The 27,448-nt window shown below is 36.8% G+C and overlaps 2 long non-coding RNA genes across 2 annotated transcripts; one reads left to right on the top strand and one right to left on the bottom strand.

Moving 5' to 3' along the window:
- Positions 1–13,255: 13,255 nt before the first annotated feature.
- On the bottom strand, positions 13,256–22,368 carry LOC133828965 (uncharacterized). Its single transcript, XR_009891419.1, has 4 exons — positions 21,894–22,368; positions 18,793–18,840; positions 13,380–13,474; positions 13,256–13,294 (listed from the first exon to the last, which is right to left on the bottom strand). It is a non-coding gene; the product is annotated as an uncharacterized LOC133828965 (long non-coding RNA).
- LOC133830441 (uncharacterized) lies at positions 15,528–17,441 on the top strand. Its single transcript, XR_009892040.1, has 2 exons — positions 15,528–15,630; positions 16,082–17,441. It is a non-coding gene; the product is annotated as an uncharacterized LOC133830441 (long non-coding RNA).
- Positions 22,369–27,448: the final 5,080 nt, after the last annotated feature.

The raw sequence follows: 27,448 nt of genomic DNA, 5'->3' as shown, positions 1-27,448 counted from the left end.
TTAGGTACAATCAAAGTAATTGATTTGGCTATTGTTTCAGAAGTGTATGATAGGGTTGGAACTAATGGCTGGTAGCGATAACTACCTTAGGTTAACACGTTACTGGGTTTAGTATACTTGTGTGTAAGGATATTCTTACTAAGCGTTTTCACTTACCTAGTTGTTTCATATTGTAGGTAAGTGCAAATACAAAGTGGAACAGAAAGCGCTGGAGTCTGCTTGTGGATATGTACATGTAGCCTGACCTGGGGAGATTTTTGATGGATCACCATTTTGAAAAGAAAAGGCTAGAAGTTTGTTATTTCTTTTGGGATAATTGTTTTGTTATAACTCTGTTGAAAAGTAGTTGTATTTCTGTTTACTAAACTAAATGTGTGCGAACACGATCTTTTTAAAAAAAAATTATATGGGTTTTTGGTACAATGAGTTAAAAGTAAAAAGTTTAAATTTCCGCATGATTTTGGTCTTGTATGTTTTGAAGGTCATTATAGGATCAAGCAACCACAAATTCTCATCTCTATTGTCATATTTTAATATATTTCTTGTAACTTTGAAAGAGTTCTTTGTGGAAGATTAAGCCTGGATAACTTAACCTTATTCTGGTGCATTGCATCTACTGTTTTGTATACATCTTGTGTCTTGTTTACAAATGTTATCCATTGTGTTCAAATCAACAATCTTCGGGAGAATATTTCATCAAGTCTTTCTTCGAGAGGAAGAAAGCACTCATCAACCTTTGAAGGGAGTTCAAGAGCGTTGATGTTTCATCGTTGAAACTGGATTCGTGAAGTTAGTAGAACAAGCTTGCAACAATAGTGTAGAAGGATTCTATCATTGTATAAGTCAATGTTGTTTTGTACTTTGTCATACTTTATGAATTAGTTTTATCTCTGGGCGTGACTATGTGGACTAGGATTTCCAAACCACATAAAAAATCTCCTGTGTTGATTTTTTATATTTCGATTTTCTTAACTAGTATAATAATTTGTTCAAAGAAATTGCTTAGTTGTTAGATCAAAGCCTGATTTTGTCAAAATAACTTAACCACTACTACATGATGCTTGTCATTTACCACAATAAATTTAACAATTATTTTTCTTTCAAACTTCCAATTATTTTAGTATAATAGCAAGCACAGGTCGAACTTACGAGGACTATCATTCACTTTATTATTCAACAATTAGCAGAAAAACTTAGAAAGGGGATTTAGATTTTGAACTCAAAATTAAATAATATAAACTAAAAAGCAAATAAAGATTGATATTACGATCTTAAGAAACAGTTAAAGGTGAATCTCCACCCTCAACAATCATTCCCAATCACTAATAGTATATATTATTCCAATTTCACAATTAAACTATTAACCCCGCATATAACGTTGAAGCAGACAATTATCTTAGTCTCCCTATTACAAGTAATCAAGGCGAAGCGCTCAATAATTAACTATTTTAGCTAAGCAATAAATCTATGAAGCATACAATCTATTTAACTTAGGTAAAACATTTAGTCCTGTGGAAACAAGTTAATCTAGGCAATAAATTAATGAAGCATATAATTTATTTGACCTAGGTTCTATTTTTCATCACAATCAACAATTCTTTTCACATTACTATCAGTTGCAATTTATCACATACACTTAGAATCCTAAACTATTAGATGAGTAGTAATTCTAAGATGACAATTGAAAAATGTAAAACTTTAATTAGTTGGCCACCTAACAAGAAATCACAAAATTCATAACATTCAATTGGAAAAATAGAAACAATTTAATCTTGAGAGAAATTAAAGAATAATACTCATTATCAACAATCAAGAATTTATGTCTTGGGTTTTACATTAACCCTTAACCAAAAAAGAACCTACTCCATAATAGAAACCATAATCACAAACATAATTATAATTAAGATTAAAGAGATTAAGGGAAGAAAAGGAACTAGATTGATGAACTATAGTGTTGTAATGTTGTAGTCTTCTCTCCAACCCTTTCTGAGTCTTTTTCTCTCACAAATCATAATAAAAACTTAATCTCAAATTAACCCTAATAATCTTTTATAGTCCCCATTAAATTATATTTAAAATATAATTAAAAATCTAAAAACAGCGTTGCAGGCCGCGGCCTGAATTTCTGCGTGTCGCGACCTACAACAGAATATGAGCAAAACTGGTCATGCAGGTCGCGGCCTGAAAAATCTGTGCAGCGGCCCATCTAGAACATGAAATGTGAAACGTCATTTCCAATTAAAGTGTCACGACCTATCTTCAATTCTCAAACTTAGAGAGCTTGTACGATGCCGCCACTTGAACATTTTAATCCCAAAAGCCTGGAATTCTCCTACAACTTCATTTTAACCTAATCTCAGCGAATCCATTTCAACCTATGATTCATAAACTACACTTGCCATCAAAATGTCAGATTTATCATCATAAAATGCAATGTACAAAATATGATGTAGATTCACGAAACTATGTTAAAACTACTAAACAATGCTGTCATAACACCATCCAAGCATGGAATAACTCAAATATTAATACAAAAATGACCTTATCAAATTCCCCCACACTTTAATTTTTCTAGTCCATTAGCAAAACAAAAAAATAACAAAACTAATAATAAAAATAATACAAACTAATCTAGACTCACTAGAAAAAGGTCTTGTCTAAAGTTTGAATGTCTCTGAGAATCACACAAATATGTAAAGTCAAAACAAATCAGATTTTCATACTCTTTAGAATTTCAACTCCATATGTAATTCACCATTTGATTTTCAAAAATAATTTAATAAGCAATTAATCACAACACCAACTCAAATGCATCAAATTTAATCTATACTTCCCAAATCATTTTCTTTTAAATTAGTCCCCATATACCAAAATGTTTTTCAATGAAAAGCATCCACTCCATAGACATCAACTAATCATTCTCCACTAATATAAACATACAATGTTCAAAATTGAAAAGGTCTTTATTAGCTTGTAATGTAAGGTTAAGGGTAGTTGAGAAAAGTACATTTAAGCTCAAATCACACCATAGCATACATCAATTCCATTCTTTGAACTTTCCCAAAGACGAGTGCACAACCAAGTGTACAGACGCCTAAGGGGAAGAAGAAGAAAAACAAGAAAGGTAAAGGTAAGTGTTTTCACTGCAAAGAGAAGGGGCCTTGGAAACAGGATTGCCCCAAGTTTCTAGTAGCTAAAAACAAAGGTAATCATTATAGTTCATTTGTCTTGGTAACATGTGTTTTAGAGAATGATAACTCTGTGTGGATTATTGATTCTGGATCAACTAACCATGTTTGTAACTCTTTACAGCTTCTTGAATCGTGGGAGGAAGTGGACGAAGGCGGCTGTTGACGCCGTTTTTCGTCAACAGTGAAAGGAGAGCACGTAAACAATAACTGATAATGGCCAATTAAAATATGACAATACAAACACACGATTTTTACGTGGTTCAGCAGTTAAATCTGCCTAGTCCACGAGTCTCTGTTATTAAACTCAAGATTATCTCTGAAAATTCTTAAGCGTGAATTCTTCAGAGTTTTCTCTCAAGGTTTCGAATTTCGTTCCATTACAATGGTGCATGACCTCTCTATTTATAGAGAAGGCTGCAGAATACTATCCCACATATTTTGGGTAGTTACTCTTTTTGTGTAAATAAAATAAATGGCTTCAAATGCCTATAATCAGATATAAAAGGAAACGTCCCCTGAAGACCAGGGGGCGTATAACTAACCAAATAATATCCCATGATATTATGGGATTTACAACAATAAATGCAGACTGCGTCTTTTGTGGATAACACTTGTGGATATTCAAAGTCATAATCATGTCTCTCTAAGACCTTAGTCCCTCAGATTTCTCATCAGCTTTTGAGCTAACGACATCTCCCGAGGTCACATGTCTTTCGAGATCGTGTGCGTGTCAGGGCTCGGAACCCCTGATCCGAGGTCATTCCTGAAGATAGATGCGTCTCGGAAACTACCTTTCGAGATCGTAAATATTTCGAGGTCACCATAATCGAGGTGGTCTCAGTTTTGCAGGCTTGATATTTAATCCTTGAGCATGTTTCAAACTGTACGAGTTCATTCGCTACGAATCCAGCTTTCGAGGTCACATTTAACATGGCTCGAAAACTGGGTACAACAGCGGCTTAAAGCTTAAAGTTAGGAACGGAGCGTTTGTTGCGGTCCAAGCTAGAGGAAGATCTCATCTGAAGTTCAGAAATAAATTTGTAATTTTAAATGATGTATTTTTTATTCCAGATTTTAGTAGAAATTTAATTTCAATTTCCATGTTGCAATTAGAACAATTTTTTATGACTTTCACAAGTTTTAATAGATCTATTTCTTTCAATGGATCAAAATTGTGTATTGCATGTTTGGAAAACAGGCTTTATTTTCTGCAACCTAACGAACCCCTCACTCTTAACAATGATTTATTCAAAGTTGCTAAACCTAGGACCAATAAACGTCAAAAGACCAATAACGATAATATGACATATTTATGGCACTTGAGACTAGGTCACATTGGCTATGATAGGATTCAAAGACTTACAAAGGATAGACCTTTGAGAGAACTCACCTTAGGTGAATTACCTGTCTGTGAATCTTGTCTAGAAAGAAAACTGACCAAGCGTCCATTCTCTGCAAAGGGTGATAGGGCCAAGGAACCACTTGGACTTGTTCATTCAGATGTTTATGGACCTTTGAATGTACAAGCCAGGGGTGGTTTTGAGTATTTTGTCACTTTCATTGAAGATTACTCTAGATACTCATGTCTTTACCTAATGCATAGGAAATCAGAAACATTTTCAAAGTTTCAGGAATTCCTAGCAATGGCACAGAACTAATTAGGTAAAACATTAAAGATCTTGTTATCTGATAGGGGTGGAGAATATTTGGAAATGCAGTTCCAATATCATATAACTAAACTTGAGATTTTATCACAACTTACTACCCCAAGTGCTCCGCAACAAAATGGTGTAGCAGAACGTCGGAACAGAACTTTATTGGAAATGGTTAGATGCATGCTTAGTTACTCAACTCTACTAACTTTGTTCTGGGGACATGCAATTGAAACTGCGAATGACATTCTCAATGTCGTTCCGTCAAAATCAATCCCCAAAACACCTTTAGAATGCTGGAATGGTCATGAACCTAGTTTACTCCATTATAGAATCTGGAGGTGTCCCGCACACGTTTTGAGGAAAAAGGAGGGAAAGCTAGAACTGCGAACTGAAGTTTGCATGTTTGTTGGCTATCCTAAAGGTACTCAGGGTGGACTTTTATATATTCATTCAGAAAAGAAAGTGTTTGCTTCTACAAATGCTACTTTTCTTGAAAATGACTATGTCCAGAACTTTAAACCTCACAGGAAGGTAGTTTTAGAGGAGATGGTTAAAGATTTGTCTCCAACCAATATTCCATCATCATCAACGCAAGTTGATGATGAAATTCCCAATGTTCATTTCCAACCGACGCAAGTCAATTTAAATGAAGAAAGTACCAGTGTTCCTGAGCAAACAGTCACAAAGCCTCGTCGTGGTGGGAGGGTTTCTAGGAACCCAGTTCGCTATGGTTTGGATGGTGAAACCAATATGGTTGTTGGTGACACTAGTGATGATGATCTGTTGTCTTTCAAACAGGCAATGGCTAGCCCTGAAAAGGAATTATGGCTCGAAGCCATGAAACAGGAAATGGAGCCATGTACTCAAATTCTGTCTGTGATCTTATGGAAGCACCTAGTGACTTTAGGGCCATTGGGTGTAAGTGGATCTACAAGAAGAAATGAGGTGTTGATGGAAATATTGAGACTTATAAAGCTCGATTAGTGGCAAAGGGTTATACCCAAAGAGAAGGCGTGGACTATGAGGAAACTTTTAGGCTGGTAGTCATGCTCAAATCCATTCGCATCCTCCAATCCATAGCAGCTGCTCTCAACTATGAGATCTGGAAAATGAGGTCAAGACAGCTTTTCTTAATGGAAAGCTTGACGAAGTCATTTATATGGATCAGCCAGAAGGATTTAAAGTAGCTGGACAAGAAGGAAAAGTTTGCAAGTTGAATAGGTCCATCTATGGACTTAAGCAAGCTTCTCGTTCCTGGAATCTTAGGTTTGATGAAATAATCAAAACCTATGGCTTTGAACAAAATATTGATGAGCCATGTGTTTACCAACTGAAGGCAAATCAAATAGTGGTATTCTTGGCTCTTTGTGTAGATGATATCATACTTATTGGAAACAATGTTAAGAAATTATCAAATGTGAAGAATTGGTTGAGCACTCAATTCCAGATGAAGGACTTGGGTGAAGCAAGTTATGTTCTAGGTATCCAGATCATTAGGGATAGAAAGAACAGACTCTTAGCTCTTTCTCAAGCAGCTTACATAGATAAAGTGCTTGAACGTTTCTCAATGAAAAATTCCAAGAAAGGGAGTCTATCGTCCCGCCAAGGAATTCATCTTTCAAATAAGCAGACTCCCCAAACTCCTAAAGAAGAAGATGCAATGAGAAAAGTTCCTTATGCATCTGCGGTTGGAAGTCTGGTGTATGCCATGTTGTGTACTAGACCAGATATCTGCTATGCAGTGGGAGTAGGGAATAGGTATCAGTCAAACCTAGGACCAGAACATTGGATAGCAATTAAGCATATCCTGAAGTATTTAAGGTGGAGTGGGGATTATATGTTAGTCTACAAGGGTGGTGTTCTGAACCCTGTAGCCTACACCGATTTAGATTTTCAGACTTATGTCGATGACAGGAAGTCTACTTCTAGAATGGTGTTTACTTTTGGGGGTGGAGCTGTGATTTGGAGAAGCGTAAAGCAATCTGCAATCTCAGATTCCACCATGGAGACCGAATACGTAGCTAAGTCAGAAGCAGCTAAGGAAATAGTCTAGCTAAGGAAGTTCTATTCGGATCTTAGTGTTATTCCAGAAATGGATAAACCACTTGTGTTGTTTTGTGACAATACAGGAGCAATATCCAACTTGAAAGAACCTCGAAGTCACAAGAGGAGTAAGCATATAGAAAGGAAGTATCACATTATTCGAGAATATGTGGCCAGGGGAGATGTGAAGGTTATGAAGATTGTAACTGAAGACAATCTTACGAATCCGTTTACAAAGACATTACCAGAAGCTACATTTGATAAGCATATCAAGGAAATGGGATTAGTAGAATTAAGGCATTAGTCTCAATTAGTTCAAGTGGGAGTTTGTTTTGGTTTTATGCCCTAATTGTGATGCCCCACATCACTATGGCTGCTTTCTAGAATGATGACTGGCCCTACATACCAAGACAAGTCTTTTCAGCATGCTTTGTCCTCACTCGCACACTTCCTGGGAAAACTTCCCAGGAGGTCACCCATCCCTAGATTACCCCAGGTCAAGCACACTTAACCATGGAGTTCTCAAGTGATGGGCTACCGAAAAGAAGATGCACCTTCCTGATATAGGTAGTACCCATCAATCCATTTAAGCCCTCTTCAACTGTGTAGTCCCATACCTACACAGTCTTAGAATCATTACACTTGACCTTCCCCAGGCGGTGTGGGATTGCACAGCTTACCCGGTCTTTCCCCTTACGGATCACGGGATTCTGACTGTCACAATCACCCCCCCTTACGGGCCCGATGTCCCTGTCGGCCACACTTCCGGCTGGGTCAAGGCTCTGATACCAATAACTACTGCAGGCACTTGTTGCTGTCTCAGGAGACGAAGCTCCTCTCCCTGTTTCAACACTATAGCCTGCAAATCATTAAACAACTGCTGCCAGTTTGCAGGTGCTGGCTGTGGAATCTGGGATTGGTCATTCTCTTAACGCTGACTGTTGTCATTATTCTGACCCTGACCACTCTGGCCAGCTGTAGTGTCTGTCTGTTCTGGGTTCATTCTGTCACTGATACCTTACTGAAACAATAATCAATACGGCCAATCAGGTAGTAATAACTAAACCTTTTGCCGCCTCACAGTCCAAGAACAAGCAGACAATTATCATATTCCACAGTCATTCAATACTCACAAACAGATACATGTTTATGGCACTCAGCACTCAACATGTATCACATAACAGTTCACAATATTTCAGGGGCACAAGGCCAACACAGTGACTCATGCATACAGGTAAAGCATTTGCACCACATTTAGGCAGTTATGCACATAACTACATAAAGAGTTACCAAACCATGAGTCAAGCTTGACTTTAGTGATGTGTGTACATGCCCAGCCAGTCTACAGGAACCTTAACCTTGGCATTGCTCTGATACCAAGTTGTAGCGCCCTGGTTATCCCAGAACAGTTACGGTGAATGGTGGACCAGAAATTTGACTCGCTACCCGAGTCCTTTGATCAAAAACGTGCTCTAAGTGTAGTTAACAGGTTAAGGCATAAAACCAATAAAAAGGAAATGGAGATTTTCACTACAAACTGCTCTGCAGAGCTAATCAAAATGTTTACAAGGTGTTCTCAGTGTAAAATGGTCACTACTATTTTACATTTACAATCCCGCCGACCTAAGCGGCAAAATTAGGGTAAACCCCCTAGTTCCTCTGAGAAATCCTTGGCCGTGGTTGTCAAGCGGCCGCATATGTACACATCACCACCTAAGCTCTCCACTCAAGGCTAGGTGAGCTTTTCTTTCCCTTTACCTGCACCACATAGCACCCATGAGCCAAATCCCAGCAAGAAAACATAACACTATATGTAAACATTATCAAATGATTATCATTATAATCACACTGAGCATAAAGTTTTCAAACAAATGAGTGAACATCACATGAGGTCCTGATAAACCATACTGAGTGACTGACAAGCAAGTCACTAATTCAAATGGAAGAGTGGCTGCTAGATAAGCCACTAGCCTTCAACATGTTCTGGTAAACCATACTGAGTGACTGACAGGCATGTCACTATTTCAAGTGGGAGAGTGGCTGTTAGGTAAGCCACTATCCTCCAAGCGCTCATTTCATTCATCGACCCTCGGGGTCGGTCTGGCATTAATGCTCTTTGAGTCAATCAATGTTGATAGTCAATTAGATCTAATCTTTGTTGGCTCGCGTTAACACGCAAAGGCCGTCCTGACTAATGACTCAGCACAATGTGACCAGTGCCCAGTACCACTGCCGAACCTGACTAATAAGTCATAGCTTCACAGTTGATACTAGCACCTTTGCCAAATCTGACTAATGAGTCAGTACCATGCACAAGTGAGCAACATTTGCTAAGTATACCACATTCAATCCATGTCCATATTTACACAACTAACATGCCTCATGAATATCCATGCATGTCACACTTGGGGCACAGTTTTCTTACCTTTGATTCGAGCTAGAATAAACAAAAGAACGACCCTTGAGAACAGTTTAGCTTTTAATCCTTTAGTGGCTACCTAATCATAACACATATAGGATACCATCAATAATCAAGATAATCAAGGGTTATCAAACCATTATCTAGCCTCCAAGAGATCAATCCAAACTAATCCAAGTAGTAAGGACACTCCCGAGGCCTAAAACTAGGTTCTCGGAGTCAAAACGAGCAAACGGGGCGAAAACAGGGCAAGGGCTGCGGCCCTAGCACCTTGGGCCGTGGCCCCCAGGGTTCTCTGAGGCAAGGGCCGCGGCGCCCTCCATCAAGGGCCGCGGCGCCCAGCAAGCACAAGTTCTCTGCCTGCTTCTTCAAGGCAGGGCCGCGGCGCCCCAAAAACAGGGCTGCGGCCCTTCACCCTGGGCCATTCCCAACCGCGTTTTTAACACTCCAAAGCCTCCAAAATCATACCTAAACATTCCCCAATCATCAAATCAAATTTCCCAAGCTTCCCCATGCATCAAAACCCTCAAAACCCAAGGTTCAAACGAATCGAAAACTCAACAATTCACAAAATCAATTCAAAGCTTAGAAACTCGGAAAAACTCAAAACTTAAACTTCGATTACCTTTAATTGGATTGTGTTCCATTAAATCCTTCCATCAAGAAGCTTCTAATCTTTCCTAGGATCGCTATGCCTTGATCCTCACTCGATTCCGACTCCTAGAACTCAAGATTTCGTCAAATATGCTCCGGGTGGCGAAAATGAACTAACGAAGGGGAACGAGAGGTTTTCTATCGTATGTTCTATCTGATAAGCTACTTCAAGCTTAAGTAACCTCAAATAAAACCTAATGCTCGGGGTCCCGAAAACAACCCCGGGGACATTATAGTCAAAACCTCCTGAATTTCACCCTGATCTCAAATATTCTCAATTTATCATCAAATGAACATTTCTATTACCCCATAATTGACCCCGTTATGACAAAACCGCTAATCCACTAAAAATAACCGTCTCATGCCGAATAGCTCGAATATATCTCCATAATAATGGAATCTCATTCACAAATCACATCATACACCCAAAAACAAAAATTACCCTCAACGGGCCAAATTATCATCACACCCCTTTAATTAGAAATATGGACTCACATGCATGAATTTCACATCATATTATAATATAATCAACATATACATGCATTTTATCAATTAATAACATAATTAGGCAAGTATGGCCCTCCCGGCCTACTATTCACGCCGTTAAACACATCGGAGAAATCGGGCCTACTAGACCAGGGGGCATTTTATCAGAGGCACCTTCTGTGTCAGTGCCAGCAGCTGGGCAGCTGCCTGAGGTTGTAAACAGATTGGAACCTCTTTATGAGCAGTTCAGAAAGCAACAACCTCCTATGTTTGAAGGCAGTGCAGATCCTATTAAAGCTGAACAATGGATGAGCATGATTACCACTATTCTTGACTTCATGAGGGTAGTTGGTAGTGAGAGGGTGGCATGTGCTGCCTATATGTTTCGAGATGATGCCCGGATTTGGTGGGAGGTGGTTGGCCAGACCAAGAATGTTAATCTCCTGAGCTGGGAGGAGTTTCAGACCTTGTTTAATGAGAAGTACTATAATGACGCTATTAGAGCGACGAAGGCCGATGAATTTATGAGGCTATTTCCGGGAAGTTTATCAGTAACTGAGTATGCCTTAAAGTTTGACCGTTTGGCAAAGTTTTCCAAAGAGTTGGTGCCCACTGATGGGACCAGGAAGGAGAGATTCCTCCAGGGGCTACAGCCCAGGTTAGCCCTTGACGTTCGCATCACCACTGTGGCAGCAGTCACTACTTATGCACAGGTGGTGGAAAAGGCACTCACAGCTGAGAGTGCAGAGACTAAGATCTGGCGTGACAGTGCAGCCAGAAAGGATTTCAGGAGGACAGTTCCTCCATTTGTTGGTTCTGGTAGGGGTGTTGGCACCAGTGATCAGAAGAGGAAGGTTCCTGATACCTTCCCAGTTCCAAGTCCTGAACGGGAGACCCCGTGGTATTACAATGGGTCGTCCTGGGGGCAGTGAAGCCTGGAAGACACGTCCTGAATGCCCTAGGTGCAAGAGGCGCCATTTGGGAGAGTGTAGGGCAAAGGCCTGCTACTTGTGCGGAGCGCACTACAAGAAAAAATGCTTTTAATAACTCCAAAAATGTGTTATCAAAACCTACGATAACACTTTCTGATGTGTTAAGACATACTGTGTTATCGTAGGTCAGGGTACTTACCATAACACTTTATCAGTGTTATACAGATGTGTTATTGTACTGTCAACGATAACACAATTTATGTGTTATTTTAATATATAGATAAGTGTTGAATTATGTTATTTATAGTCGATACTATAATACTTTTTTTGTGTTATACTACACTTTACTATAACACTTTTTTTGTGTTATACTACACTTTAGTATAACACATTATTTGTGTTATATAATAAAGTTTCCATAACATAATTCTTTGCATAAAAAGTGTTATTGTAATATATATTATAACTCAATTTTCCTATTATTGTTATATTTAGATATATTTAAATTCTCATTATATATTTTATTTATATTACACTAATTTATTCTATTATATTTTAATTTTTTTTATATAATTAAAATTAGCTTTCTAATATATACTAGCATCATCAAATGAACTTGATTTTCAAATAACAAAAAGCAAGAACATTCTACATTGAATTAACAATCCACAATTTAGTTTAAAACATGCAACACTGTCATTAACAACAAAATATTCTTTAAGTATTCAAACAGTCTAAAAGTTACTACTTTCAAGGAGTCTTAAGTATCCTTTTATACTTCGCTTGTCATATCTGCAAAATAAACAAAGAAATATTTTATTGTTATTATCTAGCATCACAAATTACTTCTAAAAAAATGCTATGGAAATTATATCCAAGAAAGGACACCACATACAAAATAATAGATTCAAAACTACACCAAAGCAAACAAAGTAACAAAACACTAAATTATAAGACATTAGTTATTTTTTTAGTATAAAAATGTACCTCTTGGAACAACTTTTTTAGAAGGCCATGCAACTGTGGAACCAACTGCTTCTTGTATTGTAAGCATCGCATGATTAGGACGAAATAAGTAAGACTCTGGTACAATAGCAACGTCAACCCATACTCGCATAAAGTCCGGTCCAAGAGGCTTTCCATGTACAGTTATATTTGGATCACTAGAATCCCAACGACCTTCAGCAACAATTGCATCTGCCCAGTCAAGCAAGTAGCAAGCATTCTTCCCTTCTGTAAAGTTATGTCTTTTTTCTAGTGCAACACTCTACCAAATTTATTTTAAAGACAATATATTAGTTTCTGTAATTGTTCTTCTAAAATGAAAATTTAAAACAATAACAACTTTTATAATTTACCTTAGGGGACTGAACATTGTTTGACTGCAGTACATTGCGAGACTGTCCTTCGCTTGGTGTCACTTTACCACCAACCTAAATATAAAACCAAGATAAGTTTTATTAGAAGAAAAGAAAACTAAGATTTATAAGTGCAAGATAGAAATACCACCAAGTGTTCTTTAAGTAGATTCATCATTTCAGTCATTTTGAGCTTCATATTATGTTGCTCTTCTTCTAACTTGGAGATCTTGCTATTACACGTATTAACAACAGTTAGCTTTAACCTTGTCACGCCTCTTCCTTATCCGATTAAACGACCAGATTTTTGGTTACCAAACAATTTTGTCAAGGCATCCTCATCAGCGTTGTCTGTAGTTCCAGATTTTGATGAAACCATGTTTTGTAAGAATGGTCCATGCCCCACAAAACTAAGTGTTCGACAACTTCGTGTGAAAGTTGATGGCTTAGATTGTGACATTTGTTGCATGGACAAAGAATCTTGGCTGGAAATCCAAGATTCGTCATGGCTGTCTCAACAAACTCTCTAGCTTTTTGCTCATATTCCACCGTTACTCTACAATTTTAGAGCATACGTCAATAATCAAGCACTAACACTTAAACTTATATCCAAAATAAACTATATGATTTTGGTTACTAACCTGTTAAGATGGATCCAACTTTTATCCATCTCCAATGAATTTGTATTTGATGTTGTTCTCTTACTAAAATCTTGTTTTTTGTCTGGGTTTAACAACTGTTAGACAAGACAATCACATTATTTGCGGTTGTAATATCAGGGTCATGACAAGGTCATTCACACACATGCTTTTAAAAGAAAACATGCATTGGTTGAATTTCAATATATTTGGGTTATTGAAGTTTAAAGCTTTATTGAATATCATTCAGGGGCAGAGTTGCTTGTTCAGAGTTAAATGATCACTTTTGCTGAAGATTCTAGAGTGGAGTTAATTACTTAATTCCAATTTACAAATTTGTTATAGTTCCCTGTAGAGTGTTTGGGATTTCTTTATGGTCTCGTACCTTTTCTGATTGTTAATGGATATAAATTTATAATTGATTCCAGATTTGTGGTTTATAGATCATTATTAGTTCTCAGTTTGATTATATAACCGTGTATGGTGAGTTGTGTTCAGAATAAGTGGTAAACATTTCTAGAAGAACAGGGTTATTTTAGATTTAGAGAGAGAATTAAGATAGAAAATAAAATAGAACTTTAGAGAGAAATAGAATAATAACAGAGAAGGAGCACATTTAAAGAGAATCAAGAGAGGAAGAATTCAGCAATTCATTCATTTCTTACTAGTGTCAAAAACAGTGTCAAGAAGACTGTGGATACTATTTTAACAAAGCCCAGCAGGTCTAGCCGTTTTGACTTTTCTCAGGTAAGCTCTGCTAATTACTAATTTTTTTTTAACAGAAATGTGATGAGAAATATTTTTATCACTAATGTTTACTTAGCTCTCCAAAGTTTCTGTTAGGAGGTTGGAGGATATTGGAACCAAAATGATTAACTTATAATTTATTTCTTTTTGGGTACAGATAAAAACACTGAATTTTTTTCCATTAATTTGATGGTTTCAAGTGAATATTTGTTATCTAATTCTTATCTAGGGTGCATGTGAAGTGGACAACTTCAAATTTGATGCACTTGACTAGGTTTGCTTTACTACTGGAAAAAAAAGTAAATCTTTGATGTGTGTATGATTACACAGGAAAAAAACTATTGTTTGGTACTGTCCTAAGCATTTTAGACTAGGCTTCATTTCATTCTACTCTAGCTTGTATCCAAATTATTAGATTCATATTCAACAGATGTGTTCAATTTTTCTGCAGACTGATTTTAATTTTAGCGACAACTTTGAGTATCCGTTTTACCAAGTAAAAATGCCTAAAATGATTTTATTTTTGGTGTGAGTGTTTTTTACACAGCCTATTATGGTCCTAAAAAATTTTGGACCAGATTAATAAACCAAATAGATTTTATAAAGTCTCAAAATTTGTTAAAAAGATTGACCTATTCCTAGACAGCCTTAAAGTAAGATTTTTGAAAATAAATGTCACTAAATAAAAATAATTATTTTTGTGTAAAATTTTACAAGAAACTGCTTGATATAGCCAAGGTTAATTCTGTGAAGTTTGAGAATTTTTGGAGATGTAGTTTTCCAATTATAATTTTCAAACTAATCCAGTTATAACTTAGGACTTATAAAGTTTATACTTAGAGAAACATATGAGGACTTTTCTAAGTATTTAACTAAGAAAGCTACAAATTTATATTGGTAATGGTAAAATTTACTTTAGCACACCAAATGATTATTAAGATTAATTAGATATTAAAGGGGTAATATTTTAGTAACTCACTGTTTTATTTTAGAGAAAATTTAAAAAAGGTCCAATACTATGGAAAACTTGATTGATTCCCATAGTATTGCTACAGACTATGGAAAACTTGATTGATTCTAATTTGCTATCTTGAGAACTAAAGAAAGCATAAAGAGATGATAAATTGTGTAGCTGGGTTTATAGCTATATGATCTAAAATAGCATGATTATGTAGTTTTAATATAATAACTGTAATCATAAAGATTTATATATGATCTAATGCTTTAATATAGTTGTATGTAGTTGTCTAGTGAATTAATTAGAGAAAATATTATCAAAGAAAGTTAAGTATAGTTATTTTCTTCTAATTGTTTCTGTATAATCTTTCTAATTTCAGAAAATTAAGGATGGGACATGAGAAGCTAGCTTGCAAGTTATGATTAAATGAGTTTCAAGTATGGTTCATAGTCTCTCTCTTTGTTTCTTCTTGGCTGGTTGTTTATCGAATACATTTTAGCGCCCCCTACTGTTTAAAAGGTTCACTTTCATGAAGAATAATAATAGTAGGTTTGAGTGTGTTTTTTCTAGGAGAGTTGTGCAGGTTGTTTTTGACTGGTTGCAAGGGCTCTGTTGGCCTCCTATCTTTACAGACTGGTGCAGTTGGCTGGAGGCTGACAGGAAGAACATTACAGACCAGATCACTATTACAGCTCTAGCAGCTTCAGTTTATTACATATGGCTTACTCGGAACAGATGCCATTTTGACAGCAGCTGTTTTATGGTCTCTACTGTAACTAGTCTAATTAAAACCTCTGTTTCAGCTAGATTATTTGGCTTAAAGCTTCGATCTAAGGCTAGGACTTCTAGAGCTATTCAAATGACTCAATTCTTGTCTAGTCTGTATTGATTGAGAGCTATGTTTGCTCTGTTTGTTTTTCTTGTTGTTTTCTGGTTGTAATCAGTGTGTTTGATCAATAAATTACCTTTTTCTTGATCAAAAAAAATAAAATAATAGTAGGTTATTTTTTTAGCTTCAGTTATTTTCATGAAGAATGGTTGCCATTGGTATATTTGTTAGCTTCAGTTATTAACTTAAGATGATTGATTTGTTTCTAACGTTTTTTTTTATGGATCTTATGGACCCTTTAATGATCTTTTAAGCATGTAAAAGGTTTCAGTTTGAGTAACAATACAGAGTTTTTGTAGGCTAAATTGCTGGTTGAATCAAATTATTTGTGATGAAATGTCTATGGTATTGTATTCCACTTGTCTAATCAAGCTTCAGACCTTAACCGTTGCATGCCATTCCAAACAAAAAAACAAGGCAATCTAGTGTGTTTGACATATATTCTTGCTCTGTCAATTGGTGATGACATTATTTAAATATTCCCTTTAAACTTGTTTGAGAATACATTGGCTGGTGTGTGTTTGATTGACTGTACTGCGATTATTAGTTATTACAGTTTATATGATTTTTGATAATGAACAACATAATTATTTGCATATTTGTTATGGTTGGTAAGGCACTGCTGTTTTGGCAGGACGTCATATATTCTCTTTCTTTCTATTTTTTTTTTTGGGAAATAAACAGGAGTTGGTTGTTCTAAAATTTGTTTTCTTTGGAATATAATACAGTATATGCTTGTATTCTTATGCAGAGATCTTTCAGGCATGACAGAATCATGGAAGGTCTTAATGTTACTGAAGAAATGTTGATCTAAAATAGCATGATTATGTAGTTTTAATATAATAACTGTAATCATAAAGATTTATATATGATCTAATGCTTTAATATAGTTGTATGTAGTTGTCTAGTGGATTAATTAGAGAAAATATTATCAAAGAAAGTTAAGTATAGTTATTTTCTTCTAATTGTTTCTGTATAATCTTTCTAATTTCAGAAAATTAAGGATGGGACTTGAGAAGCTAGCTTGCAAGTTATGATTAAACGAGTTTCAAGTATGGTTCATAGTCTCTCTCTTTGTTTCTTCTTGGCTGGTTGTTTATCGAATACATTTTAGCGCTCCCTACTGTTTAAAAGGTTCACTTTCATGAAGAATAATAATAGTAGGTTATTTTTTTAGCTTCAGTTATTTTCATGAAGAAGATTGTGAGTACTACTTCACTCACAATCTTCTTGTTTATCCATCTATACTTTTGGTAAAGCTCTAGTTTTTCTCTTTCTCTTTTTCTTTTTTTCTTTTGTCTATACACTTATTTTTTCTTTCCTTCCCTCACTTGTGAATTTGAGTTGGGGATTTTGTCTTTTAATAGTTTTTGGTCGTTGAGATGTACATTGGTGTTGTTCAAGTTCAAGGTTTCCTCTTTTAACTTTTTTAATGGAAATTAATTCTAGCGTGGCTTTCAAAATCTCTAAATATGCTTTTGAATGCTTCCATTTGATGACACTCAATGTGAGAATATTGAGAGTTTGATTGAGAATGATGATGAAATTGAAGATCCTTTGCGTGGTGACCCTACAGCTACATGTTTTATTCAATTTATTTCTCAATGCTTTTGCATGAGCTCTCTTGAAATTGGGCAAAGAATTAATTAATGGGTTTTTGTACAAAAGAGGAGTAGAAAGGTGTTAAGTCCAAAAATGCAACTCTAGCATGTTTCTATATGTTTTATGATGTTAGATGCCAATATGGGATTATTATGGTGACAGTGACCATGTGTGATCTAAGGTTGAACAGAACCATGGGATGGGACCAAGCTAAGAAATTTTTGTCAATGGGTTTATGATATATGAGCCACTGATATGGGCAGCACCACATCACAACAAATACATAAGGTGCATCTTGATTCTTGAGCCTTACTTATGGTGAATTTTTATAAACTACTTGTAATTCATTCATTCAAAACTATTAAATTTGGTTCAACTAAAGCCTTGAGTGCTCAGAAGAAATGAAGAGCTAATAATATTTGTTTGATTTGAAATCTTTTTTGGGCAAATAAATTTATGAGTGGGGACTTTATGAGCTTCAAACCCATTAGGCTCTGCACTGATCAGAAGATTCAGAACTGAACTCATTTCCATAAAGGATCAGCTAGCTATCTGAGTCATAATCATCAAACTGATGCTGAGGAGAGGAAGTGAACTTTTCACCAAACAATTTTTTTCTTTTCTTTTTCTTTTTCCTTTTATGTTATAGTAGTTACTTGATTTTCTAGTACTATGATTCTTAGTCCCACTAAAGATTTATTGGTCTAAATCTATTACTAATTTCTAGTACTTTAGTTTCATTAAGCTTTCAAGAGATTCTAGTGTTGTTTTTAATTTAATAATCAGATTCTAAAATGGTAGCCACTAACTAATTGGGTTTGGATCAAAGACAAGATTTTAGCTTGGGTTGTGGCAATTAAATCTAATCTATACATATGGAAATAATGAAAACAATATGACTAAATGAAAAATTTAATCTATACATATAATGAAAAATCTAATCTATACATATAAAAGCTTACCTAACCATCTATCAATACCAAGTCAAAAAATTCAAACAACACACAATAAGTTTTCTTCCTTATATCACCGCAGCACACAAACAAATTTTCCAGAACCTACTTCTCTAATACACACAAGTTTTCAACCTTCTGTTATCACCGCAGCACACAATTTTAATCTCAGAACCTACTTCTCTACGGATGAATATTTAAGATATTCAAACTCCTCTAACATTTTAAAGATATTAATAATAAGAGTTAAAAGAACAAATTCCGTACCTCTTGCAAATTACCTTTGCAATGCGCCTTGCCAATTCGATCCCCAACCTGAAGAATATAATCAATACTTAAAAGATTAATACAAAATTAAAATTTGTCAATAGATATTAAACAAGCATGTATGATAAACTAACAAACTAAACAACATGGCAAGCAAGCTCAAACAACCAAAAATAAAAGTTGGAATATCAAATAAATGTAACAACAGTGGTTTTATCTTATATTATTTCTTTATTAATCCTTCTTTTAAAAAAGAAACCTTGTGGTTTTCCATGTTTGTTCATATGTAACTTTGATCATTGTTATGAAAATTAACTAGATGAGTAATTTGTCCATGTTGGGACTGTTTTATTAGTATTCAAGTTTTATCATTGTGGTTTTACCTGCGAGAATCCAAGTTTAATGAGGAAATTAGGCTCTGCAACATTTCATGGGAGTGTTATTACTATATATTTTTTTTACTGAAATAGTCTAAAATTAATAACAATTACATGAGATAAGAACAAATAATTCTTATCTAAAAATGGTTCAATTAATGAATTAGAATTTCATTACCAAATAAGACAGCCGTGCAGCCATCACCACATACCAAAGACAGTTACTTACATGGAATAAAATTCCCTACTAAACCCAATATCACAACACTATCTTTAAAAGAACTTTATAAAGAAAATATAAATATTTCATGGGAGTGTTATTACTGCTACCAATAATCCTTAGAAAAAACTGATTAGAAGATGTATTAATAACTCGCACACCATTGAGAATCTCATGTTTTGACCCCTGCATTTTTTTATTATTTGAACTCACCCACTTCGTCAAAGTTGATATTGATACCAAAATCTTAAAATAAACTTTAGCAAAGTAGACTCAACATACATATCAGCATATTTAGTCTCACACAAGCTCGTTTTTACAGATGTGATTTCTCTTTTACTTTGCAAAAGATTTATATCCATTTTTTATTGTTTTTGAGACTAGTTTTACAATCATTATCAAAATTATGGAACTTTATAATTAACAATGACAGAGAACTTTTAGTAGAACAACCAAACACTGATATAAGCACAGGAAAAAGAAGAGTTGTATTCTCATTTATACATGGAAATGAAATGATACATCAATGATATGAGCCATTCATGGTTCAGTGACTTCAGTATGAAACAGTATACTAAATGCAGGTTTCCTACTGTAAGCGATTTCCTACTGTATTAATTTACATGTACTTTAGCTAAACAATAAATTTATTATGTTAAATAATTAGAATACTATCTTTTTAACATAACTAGGAGGAGCTTTTATATTTATATGGTACCAAATTATTTCAGAGCTTGTCTGTCTGCTTATTTTACAGTGTAATGTCTTCTTTTAACCACCCATTTTCTTTTTTTTTTTATGGAAAAAATGAATATATTGAACAAACCAGCAAGATTACAAACCAGCAAGATTACAAACCAAGCTCAAAGAGCCAAACAAAAACAGAAACTACTGAGAAATAGCCCCTAAGAACGCCTCCACACAGGACCTAAAAAAGCAATAAACTAGCAAGAAAACAAACCAAGCTCAAATAGCCAAACAAAAACAGTTATAACTGAGTAATAGCCTCTAAGAACGCCACCTCACTGGTCCTCACTTTCAGCTTAGGCAACCTGGCTAGTCTAGATCTAATACTGAACTTAATCAGCTGAATTACAGGACCAATAGCCAAAGATCTCATCTCAAACACACAGAGATTTCTATTTCTAGAGAGCAATATACATGGTAAAATCTTATACATGAAATTTATTAATGGAAATTAATAGCTAGGAAAATATAGCAATTATATCTGTAACAAATTAATTTTATTTGTTTTGTTTTGTACACTAGAAATAGATGATTTCTAATTTGGTATCCCTCTATTAAATTAACCTATATTCATATCTGTGTCGCTAATACTACAAGGACACATGTAAAGCACCAAAATCAATTTATTAATATTACTTTTTAGCAAAAAGATAAATAATAGTATGATTAAACAATGCAAGTAGGCAGAATATAAGAATTAGTTCAAAGGGTCTTAATGGTGTACTCCTTAAGAATATTAGCTCACAAACATTTAATTAAGAGATTCGCCAGACTGTCAAGATATGATCTTCTTCCTCAAATCACAATTTTGTGAAGCCTTCAAGGATACAATAACTCATTTTGACATTGTCATTGCCAAATTGAAATAAGCCAGGTAGACAAACCAAACCAGTATGAGATAAATAATAATATTCATATACTTATTTAATTTCTTAATTCTCACCACCTCAAATATACCATGTCGGACAACTCATAAATATAACCTGAATTTTATTAATTATTGTAGCTCCTTATCTATGCAGCTTTTAATATTTTATATTTTGTCCAGTTTGATATTACATTTCATGCATTGGTCAACTTTTGAGTAACACTGACTTCAAGATGATTAAGTCAGAAAATGCATTTTGTTGTGAAAATTCAGTGTTTATAAATAAATAAATGATATACACAGTCATCAGAAAACTTATGCAATTTAATTCAAACTATTTCTTTAAAAGGAGAACAAACCTAATTAGTTAAATCATTTTTAAAGAATTGGACAACTGTTAGTTTTTAATACACACAGGCTGTACCATGTACACACAGAGATCTCATCACATATCATGTATACATTTATGAGGTGCATGTACCAACACAGATTTAATACATACTTTAAGCATAAACCTTCCCTTGTTTTAGCAAAAGATTGAATTGTTCGATCACATCTTAATATTTTATTAGGATCTGGAAATGAAAAGAGACCATTTTTCATCTAGACCAGATTTAAAAAGGTCAAACAAGAAAAACCTAATTTAAGAATACCATCATATGATCAGTCATCATATAGCAAAGCAAGTACGACACCCTACTAAATTCTGAGACCACCTGATTCATTTACAAGAGTGCAATTTTCTTTTTCCATTCAAGTAAGACTGTATTCTATCATATACAAGATTTACAACACCAAAGAAAAATGTGAACAAAGTAAAAAAAAAACATAAAAGAAGTTAATTAAGCAAAAGAAACATGAAAACAGTAAAGGTGCCTAATTTGTGTACCTGAGAATGAGTGAAACAGCTGATGGGTTTGAGGTATTTCTCATAATAGAAGAGGCTCCTCCATTGATAGAGCAAAGGAGAACTTGGTACAAAGAGAGGGCTGACCTGCAAGAGCAAGCTACGGGTTAGGCAAGACTGAAGAAATGCCAGAAGAAATGCAGATTAGAAACAAATGTCCGATAAAACAGAGAAACAATCTACACAAAACCCACACTGCAATAACAAAAACAAAACAAGCTACGGGAAGACATGCAAGAGGGCTGACCTGCAAGAGCAAGCTACGAACGGACCACGAACTGAAACCGAGAGACCGAGAGAGAGACCGAGTCTACGGGAAACTGAGAGAGATAGACCACCACGCACGGACCAGGAATGGAAAGACGAAGAACATTGAAGATTGAAGGGACTGAGAGGAAAGGGAAGACCGAAGAATGGTTGAGGAAATGGGTATAGGGGAAGTGGGTACACGGGTTGAAAAAAGTTGAGTAAAAAAAGCTAAGTTATTTTGGCGGTACCTTATTTTAAGTTGCCACCTGAAATTTTTTTCATTTACCATAACTATTTTTAAAATCTATTATAATCATGTGTTATGGTAATGGGTATTTGGTGTAGTGGCGGTGGGTCATCTTAAGAAAGATTGCCCTCAGATAGGGATAGAAGAACCCAAAAAAGTGGACAGCTCAGCCCCAGCTCGAGTGTTCACGTTGACTCAAGCAGAAGCTGAGGCTTCCCCCTCAGTTGTTACAGGTCAGCTTCTTAGTGCAGGAATCCCTTATCATGTGTTAATTGATTCTGGTGCTACACATTCCTTTGTTGCTAGTAGCATTATTGATAGGTTGTGTAGACCTTGTGATTTCTATGCTGTGGGGTTTGGTACTTTGTTACCCACTGGAGAGTTAGTGGTATCCAGAAGATCGGTCAGATCTTTGCCAGTGACAGTAGAGGGCAGAGAGTTGTCAGTGGACTTGATAGAGTTAGTTATGACTGACTTTGATATGATACTGGGTATGGATTGGTTGGCAAAGTATGGGGCAACTATTGACTGCAGAAGGAAGATGGTCACCTTTGAGCCTGAAGGTGAGGATCCTTTTGTGTTTGTTGGTACTGTGCATGGACCTCGCATTCCTATGATTTCTGTGTTGAGGGCCAGGGATCTACTGCAGAGAGGTTGCATTAGATTCTTAGCCAGTGTTGTTGACACCACTCAGGTCATGCCAGTGAGACCAGAGGATACTAGACTTGTATGTGAGTTTCTGGATGTGTTTCCAGAAGATTTGCCAGGATTGCCACCACACAGAGAGATTGAGTTTGTTATAGAACTGGCACCAGGGACGGAGCCAGTGTCTAGAGCACCATACAGAATGGCCCCAGCTGAGTTGAAAGAATTAAAGGTACAGTTGCAGGAGCTGTTAGACTTGGGTTTTATTAGACCTAGTTTCTCACCCTGGGGTGTGCCAGTTCTGTTTGTGAAGAAGAAGGATGGTTCTCTGAGAATGTGTATAGATTACAGAGAACTAAATAAGTTGACAATTAAGAACTGATATCCCTTTCCAAGGATAGATGATTTGTTCGATCAGCTGCAAGGTATGAAGGTATTCTCTAAGATCGACCTTCGTTCTGGTTATCATCAGTTGAGGGTCAAGGAGGGAAACATACCAAAGACTGCCTTTCATACCAGGTATGGGCATTATGAGTTTTTAGTTATGTCATTTGGATTGACTAATGCCCCTGCTGCTTTCATGGATATGATGAACAGAGTGTTCAAGGATTACTTAGACCAGTTTGTGATTGTCTTTATCGATGATATTCTGGTATATTCCCGGACTGAGTCAGAGCATGAGCAGCATCTGAGGTTGGTTCTACAGAGATTGAGGGAACACAAATTGTTTGCAAAGTTTAAGAAGTGTGAATTCAGGTTGTCTCAGGTGTCCTTTCTTGGGCATATTGTCAGTAAGGAGGGGATTAAGGTAGATCCAGTGAAGATCGAAGCGGTCAGGGATTGGCCAAGGCCAAAGAATGCTTCTGAGGTTAGAAGTTTCCTTGGATTGGCAGGTTATTACAGGCAGTTCGTGGAAGGGTTCTCAAAGATTGCTAGTACTTTGACTGAGCTGACACGCAAGAGCCAGAAGTTTGTGTGGTCAGATAGATGTGAGAACAGCTTCCAGGAACTGAAGTAGAGATTGATTACAGCTCCGATTCTGAGTCTTCCGACAGATCAGGAGAAGTTTGTCATTTACTGTGATGCTTCTCATCAGGGTTTGGGCTGTGTTTTGATGCAATCAGAGAAGGTTATTGCTTATGCTTCTCATCAATTGAAGGAGTACGAGAAGAGGTATCCTACTCATGACTTGGAGTTGGCAGCAGTGGTTTTTGCTTTAAAGATATGAAGGCATTATCTCTATGGAGAGAAATGTGAGATTTATACAGACCACAAGAGCCTGAAGTACTTCTTCACCGAGAAAGACCTGAATATGAGGCAAAGGCGTTGGCTGGAGTTAGTACAAGATTATGATTGTGAGATTCTGTATCACCCAGGGAAAACCAACGTGGTAGCTGATGCTTTGAGCCGGAAGGGTCCGGGACAGATTCATGGTATGAGGCTGATAGCCAGAGAGATAGTAGACGATATGACCAGAGCTGGTATAGAGTTGCTAGTGGGCCAGTTGGCTAACATTATGCTACAGTCTACGCTGTTGGAGAGAATCAAGGAGGGTCAGTTGAATGATCCACAACTGATCAAGATGAAAGAGGATGTTCTGGCTGGAGCATCCAGAGATTATTCAGTGTCTGAGGTAGGTTTGTTGAGATACAAGGGACGGATATGTGTTCCATTAGACACTGCATTGAGGTGAGAGATTCTGGATGAATCTCATACTACACCCTACTCTTTGCATCCAGGCACCACAAAGATGTACCAGGATGTGAGGTCATTATACTGGTGGTCGGGGATGAAGAGAGATGTAGTAGAGTATGTGGCTAAGTGCTTGACATGTCAACAGGTCAAGGCTGAGCATCAGAGGCCGGCAGGGTCATTGCAGCCTCTGGATATCCCAGAGTGGAAGTGGGAAGACATCACGATGGATTTTGTGGCGGGCTTACCCAGGACTATTGGTCAGCATGACTCCGTTTGGGTGATAGTGGATCACTACACCAAGTCAGCTCACTTTCTGCCAGTGAGAACTACATATACAGTTGATCAGTATGCAGATCTCTATGTGAGAGAGATCATACGACTCCATGGTGCACCTAGGTCGGTCGTGTCAGATCGAGACCCCACTTTTACTTCCAAGTTCTGGGGGAGTTTGCAAAAGGCCATGGGGACAAAGTTGAAATTCAGTACAGCTTATCATCCTCAGACAGATGGGCAATCTGAGAGGATGATCCAGATATTAGAAGACATGCTGAGAGCATGTGTGCTGGATTTCGGTGGATCTTGGAGTAAGTATCTGCCTTTGATAGAATTCTCCTACAACAACAGTTACCAATCTACCATTGGAGTAGCACCTTATGAGATGTTGTATGGTAGGAAGTGCAGATCTCCCATCCATTGGGATGAGACAGGAGAAAGGAGATACTTAGGTCCTGATGCAGTTCAGAGGACCAGTGAGGCTATTGAGAAGATTAGAGCTAGAATGCTCGCTTCTCAGAGTAGACAGAAGAGCTATGCAGATTCCAAGCGCAGGAACGTGGAGTTCCAGGTATGAGACTATGTTTTCCTCAGAGTCTCACCATGGAAAGGGGTGAGAAGGTTTGGGAAGAAAGGCAAACTGAGTCCTAGATTTTTAGGTCCATTTGAGATCCTGGAGAGGATTGGTCAGGTGGCTTACAGATTGGCTTTGCCTCCGGCGTCTGTCGTGCACGATGTATTCCATGTATCAGCTCTTCGAAGGTATGTATCTGATGTGAGCCATATTCTGAGTTATGAAGATTTGGAGCTTGAGTCGGATCTCTCCTTTGAGGAGCAGCCAGTTCAGATACTTGATAGGAAGGACAAGGTCCTCAGGAATAAGACAATACCTTTGGTTAAGGTATTGTGGAGGAACAGCAAGGTCAAGGAGGCGACCTGGGAGCTGGAGTCAGATATGCAGAGTCAGTATCCCGAGTTGTTCCGGTAATTTCGAGGACGAAATTTCAGTAAGGAGGGGATAGTTGAAATGCCCCGAATTCTCTGATGTGTTTAACGGCGTGAATAGTAGGCCGGGAGGGCCATACTTGCCTAATTATGTTATTAATTGATAAAATACATGTATATGTTGATTATATTATAATATGATGTGAAATGCATGCATGTGAGTCCATATTTCTAATTACAGGGGTGTGATGATAATTTGGCCCGTTGAGGGTAATTTGTGTTTTTGGGTTCATGATGTGATTTGTGAATGAGATTCCATTATTATGGAGATATATTCGAGCTATTCGGCATGAGACGGTTATTTTTAGTGGATTAGCGATTTTGTCATAATGGGGTCAATTCTGGGGTAATAAAAATGTTCATTTGATGATAAATTGGGAATATTTGAGATCAGGGTGAAATTCTGGAGGTTTTGACTATAATGTCCCCGGGGGTGTTTTCGGGACCCCAAGCATTAGGTTTTATTTGAGGTTACTTAAGCTTAAAGTAGCTTATCAGATAGAACATACGATAGAAAACCTCTCGTTCCCCTTCGTTAGTTCATTTTCGCCACCCGGAGCATATTTGACGAAATCTTGAGTTCTAGGAGTCGGAATCGAGTGAGGATCGAGGCATAGCGATCCTAGGAAAGATTAGAAGCTTCTTGACTGAAGGATTTGACGGAAAACAACCCAATTGAAGGTAATCGAAGTTTAAGTTTTGAGTTTTTCCGAGTTTCTAAGCTTTGAATTGATTTTGTGAATTGTTGAGTTTTCGATTCGTTTGAACCTTGGGTTTTGAGGGTTTTGATGCATGGGGAAGCTTGGGAACTTTGATTTGATGATTGGGGAATGTTTAGGTATGATTTTGGAGGCTTTGGAGTGTTAAAAACGCGGTTGGGAATGGCCCAGGGTGAAGGGCGGCGGCCCTGTTCTTGGGGCGCCACGGCCCTGCCTTGAAGAAGCAGGTGGAGAACTTATGCTTCCTGGGCGCCGCGGCCCTTGCCTCAGAGAAACCTGGGGGCCGCGGCCCAAGGTGCTAGTGCCGCAGCCCTTGCCCTGTTTTCGCCCCGTTTGCTCGTTCTGACTTCGGGAACCTAGTTTTAGGCCTCGGGAGTGTCCTTACTACTTGGATTAGTTTGGATTGATCTCTTGGAGGCTAGAAATTGTTTGAGAACCCTTGATTATCTTGATTATTGACGGTATCCTATATGTGTTATGATTAGGTAGCCGCTAAAGGACTAAAAGCTAAACTGTTCTCAAGGGTCATTCTTTTATTCATTCTAGCTCGAATCAAAGGTAAGAAAACTGCGCCCCAAGTGTGACATGCATGGATATTCATGAGGCATGTTAGTTGTGTAAATATGGACATGGATTGAATGTGGTATACTTAGCAAATGTTGCTCATTTGTGCATGGTACTGACTCATTAGTCAGATTTGGCAA

Source organism: Humulus lupulus, chromosome 4 (assembly GCF_963169125.1).
Source record: "Humulus lupulus chromosome 4, drHumLupu1.1, whole genome shotgun sequence".
NCBI lineage: Eukaryota > Viridiplantae > Streptophyta > Magnoliopsida > Rosales > Cannabaceae > Humulus > Humulus lupulus.
This window is presented reverse-complemented; position numbering and strand designations above follow the sequence as displayed.